The sequence below is a fragment of the Anolis carolinensis genome, chromosome 1 (genome assembly GCF_035594765.1).
Source record: "Anolis carolinensis isolate JA03-04 chromosome 1, rAnoCar3.1.pri, whole genome shotgun sequence".
Lineage (NCBI taxonomy): Eukaryota > Metazoa > Chordata > Lepidosauria > Squamata > Dactyloidae > Anolis > Anolis carolinensis.
The window spans coordinates 73751787-73768588 of record NC_085841.1 but is presented as its reverse complement, the minus strand read 5'-3'; the positions used below and the strand labels follow the sequence as shown (position 1 = coordinate 73768588).

General features: G+C 41.8%; 1 protein-coding gene across 4 annotated transcripts in view; it reads right to left on the bottom strand.

Moving 5' to 3' along the window:
- The window catches only part of tfb1m (transcription factor B1, mitochondrial), a 33766-nt gene extending 31568 nt beyond the window's left edge, over positions 1–2198 (bottom strand). Inside the window, exon 1 of one of the 4 annotated variants that reach the window (XM_008123678.3) lies at positions 1998–2198. The gene's annotated coding sequence lies outside the window, so the exon portion shown is untranslated. Of the gene's footprint in view, positions 1–1790; positions 1934–1997 lie in introns of those variants that run through there. The other 3 variants (XM_008123660.3, XM_062976983.1, XM_003215777.4) reach the window with 3 other exon arrangements.
- Between the last annotated feature and the right edge of the window lie 14604 nt (positions 2199–16802).

Genomic DNA, 16802 nt, shown 5'->3' with positions numbered 1-16802 from the left:
TGCTCTAAATCACTTTTTATTTACAATGTTCAAAGTATGTGACATAGGTTGCCTTTTAATAAAGGGAACCCTTTATCTCAGGACTGGAAATGTCTCTTTTTATGAGTAAATAGTAAAGGTAAAGGTTTCCCCTGACATTAAGTCCAGTCATGTCTGACTCTGGGGGTTGGTGCTCATCTCCATTTCTAAGCCGAAGAGCCGGCGTTGACGTAGACACCTCCAAGGTCATGTGGCCGGCATGACTGCATGGAGCGCCATTATAAATAGATATCCCTTATTAAAAGGAATGCCTCCTGTTTGTTAGTTAGAGGGTATGTCCTTTTATACAGACACAATCAGATGCCAAACATTCAGTACAGGCAGTCCCAGAGTTACAAACATCCGACCTAAAAATTACTCATTGTTAAGAACGGGGGTGAAACAACAAGTGAGAGAAATCTACCCTTAGGAAGGGAAATCCACCCCTGAAAGAGTTATCATGAGGAAATGGTGTCTCCACTCAAGCTTTCTCGCCAATCCTTGTTTCCACAACAAGCCAAATTTCCCAAAACCCAATTCTCACAGAAAGTGAGGTGAAGTCTTCTAAACAAGGACACAGGCAGCAAATGAAACACCACAGGGGTGTTAACCCTTCCTTATGCTATCCAGGCACTATATCAGTAGTTCTCAACCTGTGGGTTCCCAGATGTTCTGGCCTTCACTTCCAGAAATCCTAACAGCTGGTAAACTGGCTGGGATTTCTGGGAGTTGTAGGCCAAAACACCTGGGGACTCAAGATTGAGAACCACTGCTCTAGATGCCTATTTTTAACATTAACTAATATAATGTTGGCTCTTTGTTCTCTAATATGGCTGAAAAATAAGCATGCACTACAGCGAAGATAATATTTACAGCTGGTGGAGCTCTGGAGGGTGAAGGTGAGCAATCCATGTTGCTTTCCTAGTGGCTGTTTTGGCAGAGATAGAGATAAAATGCATTTTTAAAAGGCAGTTGCTGCATAGCCTGAAAAAAACTAAACAAGGAGGTCTGCTATCATATCTCCATATTTGATGAAGTTATAAAATCAACTTAAGGACAAACCTACAGAACTTATCTTGTTCATAACTTGGGGACTACCTGTATTTGGAAATGTAGTTTTGGAAAAAGACAATGCCAAGTTGCTGTCAAAGGCTTTCATGGCCGAAATCACTAGGCTGCTGTATTCCAGGCTGTATGGCCATGTCCCAGAAGCATTCTCTCCTGACGTTTCACCCCCACATCTATGGCAGACAATCTCAGTGATTGTGCCATTTGTTGGAAACCCCACTTGCCTCATTTCCCACAAACCTCACAACCTCTGAGGATGCTTGCCATAGATGTGGGTGAAATGTCAGGAGAGAATGCTTTTGGAACATGGCCATGCAGCCTGGAAAAAAACTCACAGCAACCCGACGCCAAGTTGCTTGAGCAAGAACAAAGACATCTGTCTGAATCTCACTGCCAATACAGATAATTGTATAACTAGATCGGACTCAGGAATGTTGATGCAAGCCAAAAGAAAGGATCCAAGCCCACACTTCATGCGTTTGGAGTGTCTTGTTGGCATTTTGAATATCCTGGCACGCCTGATGTGGCATGGCTCTGAATGGTTTAGGATTGTCAGAGCTTGAAGTGGAAAACGCTCTTGTGCAGGCCTGGGCGGCTAAGGGGGAAAAGGAAAGGGCCTGGGGCTGTTGGGAATGGTGGGAGTTGAAGTCCAAAACACCTGGATGACCCAAGTTGGCTCAGGCCTGCTCTTACGCCTTTAATACCTGGAAACTCTCGCGAGAACGGCATCCAGTCTCTCCACAACCCCCCCCCCCCCCGGTTCCTTTCCTGACTAAAGACGTCTAGTCCTGCTGAGGTGAACGACAGCACTCCGTTCGTACCGCAGGCAGGAAACGCCACTGAGCATGTGCAACTGGGTCAGACTGGAAGAAACTGCGCATGTGCAGAAGGGTTCCACGCGTCATTCTTACCGGCAAAATAAAGCGTTTCCTGGCGGAGAGAATGGGGTTGGGAGTGGAAGGGGAAAGACGGAGAATGCAGCAGCGGGATGCTGACGTGCTCCCTTATACACCTAGGTACATATATTTATTCTCTGTCTTCTTCCGCCCCTGCAGTGGTGCCCTCGTGGCTCCGGATGGGGAAGGAGCTAAGCGGAAATACATCACATATCTCTGTAAACACACCGAAAGGCGGGACTTCCTGCTTCTTGTCTGCTCCAAGGAGGATTCTTGGAGTGGGGCCTGTGCGCCCTCTCATTGGCTGGCTCGGAAAGAAGGGCATTCTCTCATTGGCTACATGGACCTGCCCATATTTAGAAACAAGGTGCATGTAGAATTAATGCAGTTTGAAACCACTGCTGAACTGTAAGACTATTCAATGTTAATCAGGGTGGTAAGTTGCAACATATACACCTGCCTCAAACAGACAAGAGTTTTTTCTACCACCCTGGACCATCCACAGATATATAAACTCCACTTGCCTGAGAAGCTGACACAAGCTTAGAAACTGCAAGGCTATTTCAAGGTGGCCAGTTGTAACATTCACACTTTCCTCAAGCACAGTAGTTCTTTCTCCCACCCTGAACCCTGATATATAAACCCCACTTGCCTAGTTTCCAACAGACTTCACAACCTCTGAGGATGCCTGGCATAGATGTGGGTGAAACGTCAGGAGAGAATGCTTCTGGAACATGGCCATACAGCCCAGAAACCTCACAGCAACCCAGTGATTCTGGCCATGAAAGCCTTCGACAACACCACTTTAGATGCTTTGGATTCCTGGGAGTTGTAGTGTTATAGAATCTGTAGCCTTCTCTCACTGAACTACAACTTCCAGGATTGCATAGCATTGGTCCATAGTAGTTAAAGTGGGCACAAGCTGCATTAATTCTGCAATGTAGATGCACGTAGACTAACTCCATTCTAACTGATTCGCTCGCTCAACCACTTGCTTCCAAGGACTGAATTAAAACCATAAGTGGTACAAATTTAACACACTTTATATTTGAGAACACATAAATGCTGGACTACTCTAACAACCGCCATGTCAAGCTACAAAAGGAAGTCATTCAATTCCACAAGCATGTGGACAATATCAACAGAAAGGAGGAATGCTATTGAATGCTAATCAAGATGGCCAATTGCAACATTCACACTTGCCTCAGACAGACGAGTTCTTTCTCCCACCCTGGACCTTCCATAGATATAGAAACCCTACTTGCCTAATTTCCAACATACCTCACAGCCTCTGAGGATGCCTGCCATAGATGTGGTTGAAACATCAGGAGAGAATGCTTCTGGAACATGGCCATTCAGCCCGGAAAACTCACAGCAACCCACTGTTACATAATCTTTAGCCTTCTCTCAGCGAACTACAACTTCCAGGAATGCATAGCATTGGTCCCTAACAGTCAAAGTAGGCTCAAACTGCATTAATTCTGCAGTTTAGATGTATCCAGACTCACTACATTCAAGTAACTGATTCACTGGCTCAACTGCATGCTACCAAGGACTGAATGCAAATAATTGGTTTAAGTTTAGCATACTTTATTTCATAATAATAACCATGTATTAATAAGTAATTAATAAACACATTTGAGATCTACCAGAATTTAAAAACAGAACTACATACTTACAGTATCTCTTCCAGCAGGCCAACCCAGTCAACTCTGGTTCATGAGTTTTAAATTTGCATTCTTCTGCCACGATTATGTTGATTTTTGTACCATGTTTGGTGTATGTATTTATGATATGTTTTAATCTACATATTTTATTGTGTGTATTCTATGTTCACACATTTTGACTTTGTTGCACCCTGCCTCAAGCTGTAGAAGAGGCGGGTAACAAATAAAATGTATTTATAGAATCATAGAATTGTAAAGTTGGAAGAGACCTCATGGGCCATCCAGTCCAACCCCCTGCAAGAAGCAGAAAAATGTGTTCACGTGAGTGGCTGAGATAGTCACAGCTTTCCTCTCTTAAGCTCCAATGTATTTAAACGTTTCATGCATTAAATTATTTTGAAATATTCTGTATAAAGGTGTTTTCAGACTATACGTATAAGGTATACAGTCGGCCATCTGTATTCACAGGTTTTTCTTCTACGGGTTCAGTCAACCACAGCCATAAAATATTCATAAAAATTAAAACCCTTAAAGCAAACCTTGATTTTGTCACACCGAAGACATGCCCTGCTATAGCCTGCCATTTCACTGATCCTCGGGCTTTTTCCTGCAATTGCTTTGAGTCATTTGTCATTTTATATAAGGCATCCATGGATTCTGCTATCCACAGCGGGTCTTGGTGCCAAATCGAGGGATATGTAATATACATGAATTGTATATTTAGGCTTGGGTCCCTTCCCTAGTCTAACTCTAACTAAAACTCAAAGCTTTTTTTACTGTCACAAGTTTAGGTATTACAATGTTTTTGAAATTTTTTTCAAGGTCAGTTATTTCTAATACAGAACATTTATCACTGTCTTCTTTTTCTTACATTTATTTATTTAAATATTTATATCACTGGCTAACACATATGTTGGTACCTCAAGTGTTAGCCCGTTTCTCTGGGGCTGATTCTACTGTGGTTTTTGAGATACAGAACATTTGCCTTCTATCAGCCACCATCTGCTCACCCATAGAAAACCATTATAGCCATATCTAGGGCCCCTTCTACACTGCCATATAACATCCAGATTATCTTGATTTGAAGTGGATTATATGGCAGCATGGACTCATAGAAACCAGTTCAAAGTAGATAATGTAGATTATCCATTTTGATAATCTGGATTATATGGCAGTGTAGAAGTGGCTTAAGAAACTAGATCTGATATGGGTCCCTTCTACACTGCCCTATATCCCAGGATCTGATCCTGTGGTCGAACCAGGCCAGCCATCTGCATTCAGTCTAATTTGACCTGCAGCAGAGAGTTTCACCGATCGGAAGGAACCATGCTGAGACCAACTTGGCCATGTGTGTGTTCCAGCAGTAGTTTAAGAAATATCTTTTGCTTCTTCCCTATCCCCTTCAGACCTTTAACTATGTAACAAATCCCTAATAAAAAGTATCTTCTCGCTCCAACTTCTTCCCAAGTGGTTATTTTGTATCCTTTCGTTGATTATAACATGAATTTCCCTCCGATCTTAGGAGCTCTGCCGTTTTCTCCCTTGCTCCGGGCAAACCGCAGGAGAGAGGTTTTTTCCCTTCCAAATCGCGGACTAACCCACTGCCCCCAGCCTCTATTTCCAGTCATATCTTTCTCATTTCGACCCCAAGCATGACAATCTTCCTAACCTATAACTCCAAAGACCTCCCCATCACAAGGAGACCACCTGTTCTCAAATTAATAAAGTTTTAAGGAGCAAATCAGCTGATTGTCAAAATTGTCAAAATGGAGTTTCCCACGCACAGGTTTCCCTGCAAGATCTGGTCATTGGAGGTTTGGACTGCGTGCTGGGCACGGAGGGGGTCACCCAGGGCTTCCTGCTTGCCATCTATGAACTGCCCTCGCCATTGGAGTGACACCCCCCCCCCCCGCTGACCTTTGGCCCAGAATGGCCATTTCACCTGGATTGCCACAGACTTCTTCCCCTTTTCTGAACTTTTATCACTTTATGAACCCCCTGCATTAAATCTTGGGCTCTGGGATGAGTGATATAAGATGAGTTATGTTCCCACATGTGTCCTATGTACTCCGCATGTTCCCTTCTCCCTTTATTACCATGAGATATATATTATATTATGAAATATTAAGGGTGACCGAGATCTTACCTGGAAAACAGACAATTGCAACACAAACCGGAGGAGATTGCCCTTCATCACAGGGGACAATTAGATACCATCTTGCATGGACAATAGACTTGGCCCCTTCTATTCTTAACTTCGGAGCAGACCATTAAGCATGGAATTGGCCGCTTGGTTGACATTTCATTCACACCTGGAGCAGGAAAGCCCGGATTATTCCGAGTGACAGCTCTCCTTTTGTTTATGAACCGGACTCATTCATAAAACAAATGCTTCCACAAGCTGATTCGCCAGGTTTGACAGGGCTTGTCAGACACATATGTATATTTGCACCCTCGGAAGCTGCCTTGAGGGCTCAGCAGGGTCCTCGGTGTTTCATTTTTGACATATCAGGTCATTTGTCTATCTATAATCCGCTCAGAAATTCATTGTTCTTGGCTCAGCCTGCCTCCTTGCCTCTGATTAGCAAAGAAACGGAAGCAATGGGAGCTCCCCGATTGGACGAGGGTTCGAGCCGCTCCCTCAAGGACCAATCAGCGCAAAGGTGGGCAGGGAAACGGGTGGCGCGAACTTCAAATCGCACCTCCCTGTTTTCTGTATTATAAAAGTTGATGCTCTGTGTTGCATGATATGGCTTCCTGACGAACGATCACGGGTATTATCCTTTTCAGCTGAACTGAATAAATCAACAACTCGGTGCTCTTCCTTCACGTCTGTGGGTGAGATGATTGGGGCGGGAAACCTTGATCTTTAGCGACTCCCCCTTGCCAGGATCATTGAACCTGAGCTGGGAGAAGCTAGGGTTCCCTCCCTAGGGAAGGGAACCCCCAAATTCTAGCTCAATTTCAATCCCAGATTATCTGCTTTAAACTGGATTATATGAGTCTCCACTGCCAGATAATCTGGGATAAGAAGATAATCTGGGATCAGATTCTGAGATATAGGACATTGGAGGACATGGTCTCTCCAATGCAATTTTCTAAATCAGTGCCAAATGACCCCTGAAACAGGCCTAAAAATCAAGACACCACAAAATGTTGTTGGGCTGTATCCCATCTTCTGATTAAAAAATTCAAGGAAGTCAGCATGAGCAGTTTAAAACAATGTAAACAATAAAATGCTTTTAAAAATGCAAATATATTTAACAAGTTACAAACAGACACATCCAAATAAGTTGAGATATTTTCTTTGATCTTTGTTTTCCCGATGTCAGATTTTAGACTTCTTTGGGCAGAGATTTAGGGCACTTCCAGATACCATTACAATGTGAGTTTTAAAAGTGTGTGTGTGGAGAGGTGGGGGAGGGAAGGAATCCTAGGGCCTGATAGCAAGTCCACACACAGACCTGTCAGTCCTGGGAAATGATCCCCGGCTGTCTTCACACTTTCCTTTGAAATATATGAAAGGGGACGGGGGACATCCAGCAGAAGATTTTTTTTAAAAAAATTCTCTCTGAGATGCCCTGGGCCCCACATGCGCACATCTGGAGATCTCAATATACACACAAGCAGATTTCTTATCTCTCTCTTCACCCAACTGTTAATTCAAGCTCTGTTTAATATTATAAGAAAGAAAGGAATGGTTGTAGAGAGTTCTAATTGCTTTCCTACTGTGTTTCCCTTTAGTCATCTGTGTGTCTGTGGCTCCTTGTTTTGACAACCCAATCAACTGTTTCGGGCTTTTAAAACACGTAAGCTGGAGCAGTTCACACGGGGAAGGGAAAGAAATCATGTGTTTTGCATGACTGCAGGGATATACAGCCATGCAAAGGTGCACATTTTGGGGTGGAATCGGGTTTTAAGCACACCTTTTAAACACGTGCTTTTCAGCTGTTAATCCAATATTGCCCGGACTTTCCCCAAATGTCATTTAGCTATCCTATTCCCCTTTATCCCAGTTACTTCTGGGTTTTAATGCATGTGTAAAAGGGCTCTTATTGTAGTACATTATAAGGCACCGTAACTGCTATTTGCAATTATTATTATTTTGAGTGCCATTTATAGCGAGGTCCTACACCTTTAGATTCAAAAGTAAGTCCAAGGGCTCATCTGCACTGGTCATTTAATGCAGTTTCAAATCAGTATTAAAGAAAGTGGTTTCACTGTACAGATTGTACATAGGAAATCCTGGAACCAGTTTGAGGCTCCGATGATGATGACACAAACCAGAAAGCATTGATGCACATTATGGGCTTTCTTCCATGCTCTTTTAAAGCAGTTTTCTGTCTGGCTGCTACAGTTTGAAGTTAGCTTTGAAATGCATTAAACGGTCAGTGTAGAATTCAGTGTAACATGCTTCTGCCCCTCTAGAGAGGTATATTCCCTAGGAATTTGCCAAGTGCTCTAAGGTGGTTGGATCTACACTACCTTATATCTCAGAATCTGATCCCAGATTATCTGATTATCCCAGATTACCTGGCAATGTAGATTCATATAATCCAGTTCAAATCAAGATAATCTGGATGTTATATTGCAGTGTAGAAGGGGCCTTAGATATGGCTATCATGATTTTCTATGGGTGAGCAGATGGTGGCTGGTAGATGGTCCAGCCAGTGAGTCTACAGCAACATAATGGGGAGCATATTACAGAATTGCCTGGATGATCTAACAAATTCCTATAGAGACCATTTTCTGTCAGACACAGAAAAATGAAACTGAGATATGGCTTCAATAATTACCGTGGTCTTACTGTAAATAAGATGAACTACTGTGATCAGATCTGTCGTCTTGAGGAAGGGGTGCTCCTGGCACACCAACAGTAGCAAAGGCCCTCCTGGCCATAGCAGCCACCTGGTCTTCCAGGCAGGGACATAGCCAGAAAAAAAATTCAGGAGGGGTTTTGAAAATTTCGGGGGGGGGGGGGGTTGAACCCCTAGCACATACCCCTCCCCGCTACAAACCTGTCAATATCTGCTTGAGATAGTGCCTGGAGGGACTCTTAATGTTTTGCATCTCATAGACTTAGCATGGGGATTTGGTTAACCAGTTAAAATTCATGAGTAAACGAGATTTTTTTATAACTTGAAAAATTTCGGGGGGGGGGGGGGGTTGAACCCCTAACCCCCCCCCCCCCCCCCTCGCTACAGGCCTGCTTCCAGGATTCTGCTGGGTATGGTAGCACTCCTAAGTTGTGTCCTTCTCAATTTTCAGACTAATAGGTTGTGATCACAATCCCAAATTAATTTTCCTACTGACAAACAACACTTATGCCTTGCCTGGATTGAACCCTGTTTATTCATCCATATCCAATGACTCAGGGCTTTCACAACCTCCTTGTTAGTTAAAGGTAAAGGTTTCCCCTGACATTAAATCTAGTCCTGTCTGACTCTGGGGCTTGGCGCTCATCTCCATTTCTAGGCCAAAGAACCGGCGTTGTCCAGCATGACTGCAAAGAGCGCCATTACCTTCCCGCTGGAGCGGCACCTATTGATCTACTCACATTTGCATTTTTCGAACTGCTAGGTTGGCAGAAGCTGGGGCTAACAGTGGGAGCTCACCCTGCTCCCTGGATTTGAACCGCCGACCTTTCCGTCAACAAGTTCAACAGCTCAGTGGTTTGACCCACTGCGCCACTGGGGACACCTACCTCCTTGGTATCACTTTAACAATAATTACCACCCCCCTGGCAAACTGGGTCAACTTAACTATGTGTCAATGTAAATATTGTATTGTAACTCTTTTGTTAACTGAATCATCTCCTTCTCTGAGTAGAGTAGCAAAGGGTGAAAGCAACTGGTCCCCTTTCCCCTCTTGATGGAATAACTCTTCACTTAGCTAAGGATCCTATCAAAATCCATAATTCTGGCCTTCAAACCTGTCCTCGACTTATACATGAAGTTGACTTATACACTAGTAGATACAGTAAATATAGATTCAGTGTAAAAGAGGTGAAACAATTCAGTTAGTTTTGCCTTAATGCAGAACAGCATCACACTCAGCAGCAAACTTTGTTAATACAGTTTACAGATAATTATTAGCTAGAAAAAAACATTATGTTAGAACAGATAGTATTATTCTCAAAAGGGCTGTGAACAATAACAGTTTGATTTAACTTGAGACCAGATGTTGCTGCATGGCAAATCCCTTGTCATTCGGTTTTCACACATTCCTTCTGTCCCCTGTACAAGTAGATATAATTGTACTGATTATTTTCATACACATTCACAATCTCTTTTTATGGGATTGAAATGGAGATCATACTGGTGGTATTCCCGTTGATTCTCCTCTATCTGGCTTGCTTATGTGTGTTATAGGCATCTTTCCTACTGCCTGCTTGTGTGGTAGTGGCGCCTTGTGGCTTTTCTCTTATATATATATATATATATAAAGAGCTAGCAGTTGTAGGAATTTTTTAAAAAATCTTATGGCGTATTGTGCCTTTGCTTCTTTTGGATGGGGGTGCAGTGCAGCATAGCATCTATTTATTTATTTATTTATTTATTTATTTATTTATTTTTCAAACTTATATGCTGCCACTCCCCTAGGGCTTCTAGAAGTATTAAAATACAAATTCTAACTTGAAATGTTTCTTGCCTGTTCTTATAATTTTCTGCTTCTCATAGAGGGAGGATATAAAATAACAATTTTCCATTCATTTGAATATCTGCATAAACAAACTGGTGCTACGGGAAACTTTTGCCTCCATTGTTGAGTATTCTGACTCCATTTGAAGTTAGTAGATCTTATATGTCCTCATTTGGGGGGAAAAGGAGCACAACTACTCAGGGATTGATTGTTGGTTTGTCTACCACATCTCTGCTCATTCAAATATATGTACAACTGTTCTGGTGGAAATGTCTGTAACTGTTGGTCATTGTGGATGAAGACAGTACATCACCAAGCTTGGTGGATTGCATACTGGCAGCTTGAGACAACCATCCTTCTGGACTGCTTGTTGGAGGAACCAGCAGTTTTCTGTGGCTGCTGCCCATGCCCTGTGACAATGGGATTTGAGCAAGACTTCATCACAGTTCAGAACCAAGTTTAAATGTCTCAAGACCCAATTTTTCAAGGTACACAAGGTTTACAATTGTCACTCTGCCCCCGGCATGACCCCCATTATACAAAAAATACCTTCTGGAGGTGAATTGGCCCAGCTATCAATCTTTGTTCATCAAGTCAATCTGTAACAACATGAACACAACAATATATTCCACCTCCATCACCAGAATAACTATAGAGATACATATTAAGGTTGGGGAGAGGCCAATTGGTGTAATGTCAGATTTCTTTGGATGTTACCTGGATGCAAGTTCTTGCCTGTGAGATAATATTGGGAATTGTTGTCTCAACATCCTTTAGTCTTTACTTGGCTACCTATTGCACTGTAGTCCCACACAGACCATTCCTAGATGACACCATGGTTTAACCTAGGGGTTCTCAAACTTTTTCACCTGCGGAGCACTTTTTGAAGCAAAAGTTTCTTGTGGAGCCCCAAGAAATGTTTATATATTATATTATATTATGTTAGCAAACATTTTGACCAACATAAATTTAACAATATTTCAGTGGAAGACCCCAGGGGCCATACAGTCCAATTCCCTTCTGCCATGCAGGAAAGGCACTCCTAGAGCAGTGGGAAGGACGTAGGATTTTGGAAGCAAGCAAGGCGAGGGGGAAAGGATCTGGGTGGCAAGGAAGGTGTGGAAAAGGGGCTTTTGGGAGTAAGAGAGTCAGGTTGAAAAGCCTTTTGGCGGTGCAGGAGGCAGGGAGCGGGGAGAAGCAAGAAAGAGGAGGGAAAGCTTGGAGGGCGAGGCGGAGGAGGGAACTGTGGAGCCCCTCAAGCTGCTTCGCAGAGCTCCAAGGGCTCCGTGGAGCACACTTTGAGAACCACTGGTTTAATCAATTGGGTGTTGGAGTAGGACTCAGGAGTCCTGAATGTGAATGTGAATGCATACTTTTCTATGGAAGACTGCCAGTTGAGAGCAATCCACCTTCTTTTCCATGGTCATGCAAGTGGCTCTGCCTCTGCATAGGGTGTCTGCAATTGAGATCTGACAGAACCCTGCACCCATCTGACAATGACAGTGTCAATGACATGGGCCCCAATCTGTCTCTTTTCCAAACCAGGAAATCCAGTGCACTACTCTTATCATTATCCTTGTCTTTGTTCATTCACAGTACTGAGATCTTTGCAGATTTTCTATTCCATTTTCTACTACAAAGTATGCATTCTAAATGTGGTTTTTAATCCCATTTTTTCTATAGAAATGTGGTCTTTTTGGCTTTCCGTTTTGGCCTCCTTTTTACTACTTTCATTTTTTTTAAAAAAAAGTTTCTTCTTTTGAATTCAAATATGACTGTGTTGGACTTGATCATGTTTCCAGTCAGTTCAATAACAATGTCTTGCACTAAGTTTGGGGGGGGGGATCACTTAAGATTAAGCTAAAGGTTGCATCCCTTCTGGTCTCCTTTATGTCAAATTGCTCTCAAGCACAAGTTATTGAACACAATTGAAATGTCACTTGTTAGCCTTCCAAGTGCCAGACAGATTGCTGCTAAAAATACACGTACCTTTGCAGTATGGTTTCGAGAGCTGATTGTCAGAGGGGCCCTGCTGGCAAGAGAAGTGATTTTTGGCAGACCATTTGTGTGAGTGTTCAGCACAGCAGAGAAAAATGTTCCCCTCTCAGTGGTATTGTATAACTAATGACAGGTTTCAAGGATTTCCTTATGATTTTGCCTGTTTTCATTTTCTCCCTTGCTGTTCACTGTAAGTGTGAATGAATGGTGGGATACTGTTTTGCGGTAGCGGAATGTTTAATAAAAGTGTAGAGAGACAGCCTGGAGGTTCCAACAGAGGACAGAAACCTTGGCGCTAGTGAAACACTTCTAGTAACAAATCCATTCCCCATTTGGCAATCCCTCTTATAGGCATGTGTTGTTCTGAATGAAACAAAAATACTTGTTACTTTGATGATGATGATGATGATAATGCCGACAACAATTACTTAAAACCTACCATTCTCCCAGTATTGTGAGTCAAGGTAGCTTACCATTTAAAAACACAATGCAATTAAAAGCATATCAAAACTGAATATTAAAATAATATTCAGCTATTGACAATATTGACATTCTTTAAACTAAAAAGAAAAAAATGGAATTAAAAAATAAACAGTAGATAAACCAGTCCACTCCAAAAACAACATACCCTATTTCCCCTAAAATAAGACATACCCAGAAAATAAGACCTAGTAGAGGTTTTGCTGAATTGCTAAATATAAGGCCTTCCCTGAAAGTAAGACCTAGCAAGGTTTTTGTTTGGAAGCATGCCCATCGAACAGAACACCAGAGCATGCAGGATTGGTAAATGTACGTACCATAGAGTGTTGTACATGGAAATATTGGTAGTAACAAAAAATTCTTGATAGGATTCACAGTTAGTCTGGTTATGCTGGTTTGTGATGACAACTACTGTACAGTATATAATAAATGTTCATTTTTTTTATTCAGCAATAAATGTGAATTCTTCTTCATGGAAAAATAAGACATCCCCTGAAAATAAGACCTAGCGCATCTTTGGGAGCAAAAATTAATATAAGACACTGTTTTATTTTCGGCGAAACACAGTAGCAGCCTCAACCCATTTGTTACAAACTTTTTATTTGAAAAGTTTGCAAGTCTTTGCCTGATTCAGAGGGACAGCAAGAAGGGAGCCATTCCGATTCCAGAGCCCAAGAGCAGCCACTAATAAGGCCCTCTCTCGCTTTCCTACCAACGATACCATGATGGTGGTGGGAGTGAACGAAGGGCCACTCTTGATATACCCGTTCATAATGTAGACAGGAGCCCCCGGTGGCGCAGTGGATTAAACCCTTGTGCCATCAGGACTGATGACTTGAAGGTTGGGTTGCTGAAGATTGCCGGTTCGAATTCAACCCAGGGAGAGCGTGGCTGAGCTCCCTCTATCAGCTCCAGCTTCATGCGGGGACATGAGAGAAGCCTCCCACAAGAAAGGTAAAACATCAAAACATTGAGGCGTCCCCTGGGCAATGTCCTTGTAGACGGCCAAATCTCTCACACCAGAAGCAACTTACAATTTCTCAAGTCATTCCTGACACGAAAAAAACAAAGGGCCTTTCCACACCGCCACATAACCCAGAATATCAAGGCAGATAATGTTGTAAAGCAATGCTTAAGGAAAAAATTAATGAGAACCACCACTCTTCTTAGTATTCCCCCAACAACAGCAAGAGTACCCCTCTGGGCAGCTAAACCAGGAAATCCCAACTGGATGGCCCCCCACGAGGGTCTGCCTCCAGAGGCAAACCAAGAATGGGCAACTTGGAAGTCCCTGAGCAGACTTGGAAGTGGTGTTGGGAGATAAAAAAAACCACCTGGCTAAAAGGCACTACCTAGAAGAATCCTCCACCTTGTGCATCTGTGGAGCAAAACAAAACAACTAAGCATATGTATGCTTGCCCGCAATGTTTTGCCTCATACACAGAGGAAGAACTCTTTAAAAGACAGTGCGGTCGCTTTTTTCCATTTTTGGTCTAAAATTATTTAACAGCTTTTGTTCACTCTGTTTTATCAGTTTTATACTTGTTTATTTATGCAATGCTTTTGACACAAAATAAAAAAAATAAAGCAGATAATCCACAATATCTGCTTTGAACTGAGTTGTCTCAGTCCATACTGCCATATAATCCAGTTCAACTCAGACAAAAACAAGCTGCTGTAGTTTCGCTTACCTTTTCTGTTCTTCCACATTAATACATTTTCCCATCTGGCCCATACTCGAAAATTGCTTGGCCACATTTATCCTAGGTTTAATCTTTGAAAAGTTAGGAGGTATGTCATTGTTAAATAAAAATTATTGTCTTTTTCAAGTAGTTTACATAATAGAACAAATCAAATGAATAGTCACATCTAAGATCTTGTTTTCTTCTGCATAAATCCAATGCAATTAATTGCAAATAATCTGGATTGCCCTCACAACTCAAAGAGGAGAAAAACAACAAATAAGAAACATGTAAATAGATTGACTGGTGTGACCACTAGATGCCACTCTTGTTCCATGCTAGGTCGATAGACTCTAACTTTACATTGGTGTTGAAAATGTTTAAATAGCTAAATGCAGTAGATGGAGTCTGGCTGTTTGAACGTGAATATTGTATTTAGTCTTGCTGTAGTTTGCCATGAGATATAAAATTGCATCTGGTAAATTTGGATGCTAACTAAACAGGGCAAAATCACACAATTTCTTTTTTTTCTGGTGGCATTAGCACATGCACATACATATAACAGATAATTCTGTATGTATTAAATATGCTCTAGTTGTTAATTCACCCAGAAAAAATCCTCAAAATGGCAAATCCCTAGATTTTGAGAAGCTGCCAGATGAGTGACTGATGGCAAGTGCATGGAAAGCATTGTGATGCCACAAAAATTATGTTGTACTAAATATTCACACAATTGTTGACTGTTGTAGCCCACTTGAGGAATGCTTCCTCTGATAAGACTTTCCTGGAATCTTCTTTTTGGACACAGTGGCTCACACAATGCTAGCAGAATTAAAAATTCCCACTAGCTAGTTGTTCTGGATAATACTTTTGAATAAACAACTGTACAAAGTTGTTATAAACAACTGTACAAAAGGCGATCAAACACTTCCACAATAAAACCTGAACATTCCAGTTGTACTATAGTTTTACGTGGTGGCTTTCACACTAAAACCTGTATTTCATGTCATCCTTACATTAACTCTGAAAATATGAAAGCTAGTTGCCCAGTAGGTCTTATATGAGCACAATGACAAAATTAGAAACACACATTTGAGGTCTGGTGAAGACCTTCTTCATTTATCTTAGCTGTTTTGTTCTATCCATTTTAAAAATGCAATGTCAAGGTTATAATTTTATTCCACCATTTTGGTCTCTTGCATTTTTATAAAACTGATTCTGTATAACTCTATATAATTTTCTTGCTGCCAGCGGTATTTTATGCTACTGTTTGTTAGATTCGGTTATAATTTCTTATTGTATTTTCAGATTTTTAAATATTATAAATAAATGAACAGGGACAATAATAACAATAATAATTTTATTTCTTACTCGCCTCTCCTCACGGCTCAAGGTGGATTACAACATTGTTAAAACACACAATCAAAACACATAATAATTTAAAGACACTTTGCAAAATATACATATTAAAACATATTTACATACAATGCATATTAAAATACACAAACAAAAAATAGACATAAAATTTAAGTTGAAAATTTGTCATTAAAACTGCGTGAGTACGCTTGCCGGAAGAGACAGATCTTCACTTGTGTTTTAAATTCCGACAGCTGATTTAGCTGCCAGAGCTCTACCGGCAGGTCGTGGATTTTGGCAGGCTGGAGCAGACACCCCCAGAGGACCTCAGTGTTACGGGAGAAGGCAATCCTGTAGGTAACCAGGACCCAAACCATGTAGGGCCTTAAAGGTCAAAACCAACACTTTGTACTTTGCCCAGAAACTAATTGGCAGCCAGTGGAGTGACTTTAGGATAGGTGTGATATGCACACTCCTGGATGCACACTCCCGTAACCAATCTGGCTGCCATTTTTTGAACCAGCTGGAGTTTCCAAACTTGATACAAACGTAGATCAATGTAGAGTGCATTGCAGAATTCCAGCACATACACTACCATCTTCAGGTCCTTCAAATCTAGAAAGGAGTACAACTGGCGGTTTAGCCAAAACTGATAGTAAGCACTTCTGACCGTGGCATCTACCTGGGCTGACATTTGGAGGGATGGTTTCGAGAGCACTCCCAAGCTGCAAACACAGTCTTTCGGGGGGACGGGACCCCATCCAGAACTGGTTGACACACCTCCATCTCCAGATTAGGACCATTGATGGCAAGCACCTCTGTTTTGTCTGGATTCTGTTTCAATTTGTTTTTCCTCATCCAGTCCATTACCTCCTTCAGGCATTCATTCAGAGAAGACACACTATCCTTAGCTGTAGCTGTTTTGGGAGGCATGGAGAAATATATTTGGGTGTCATCAGCATACTGATAACACCTTGCCTCATGCTTACAAGGTA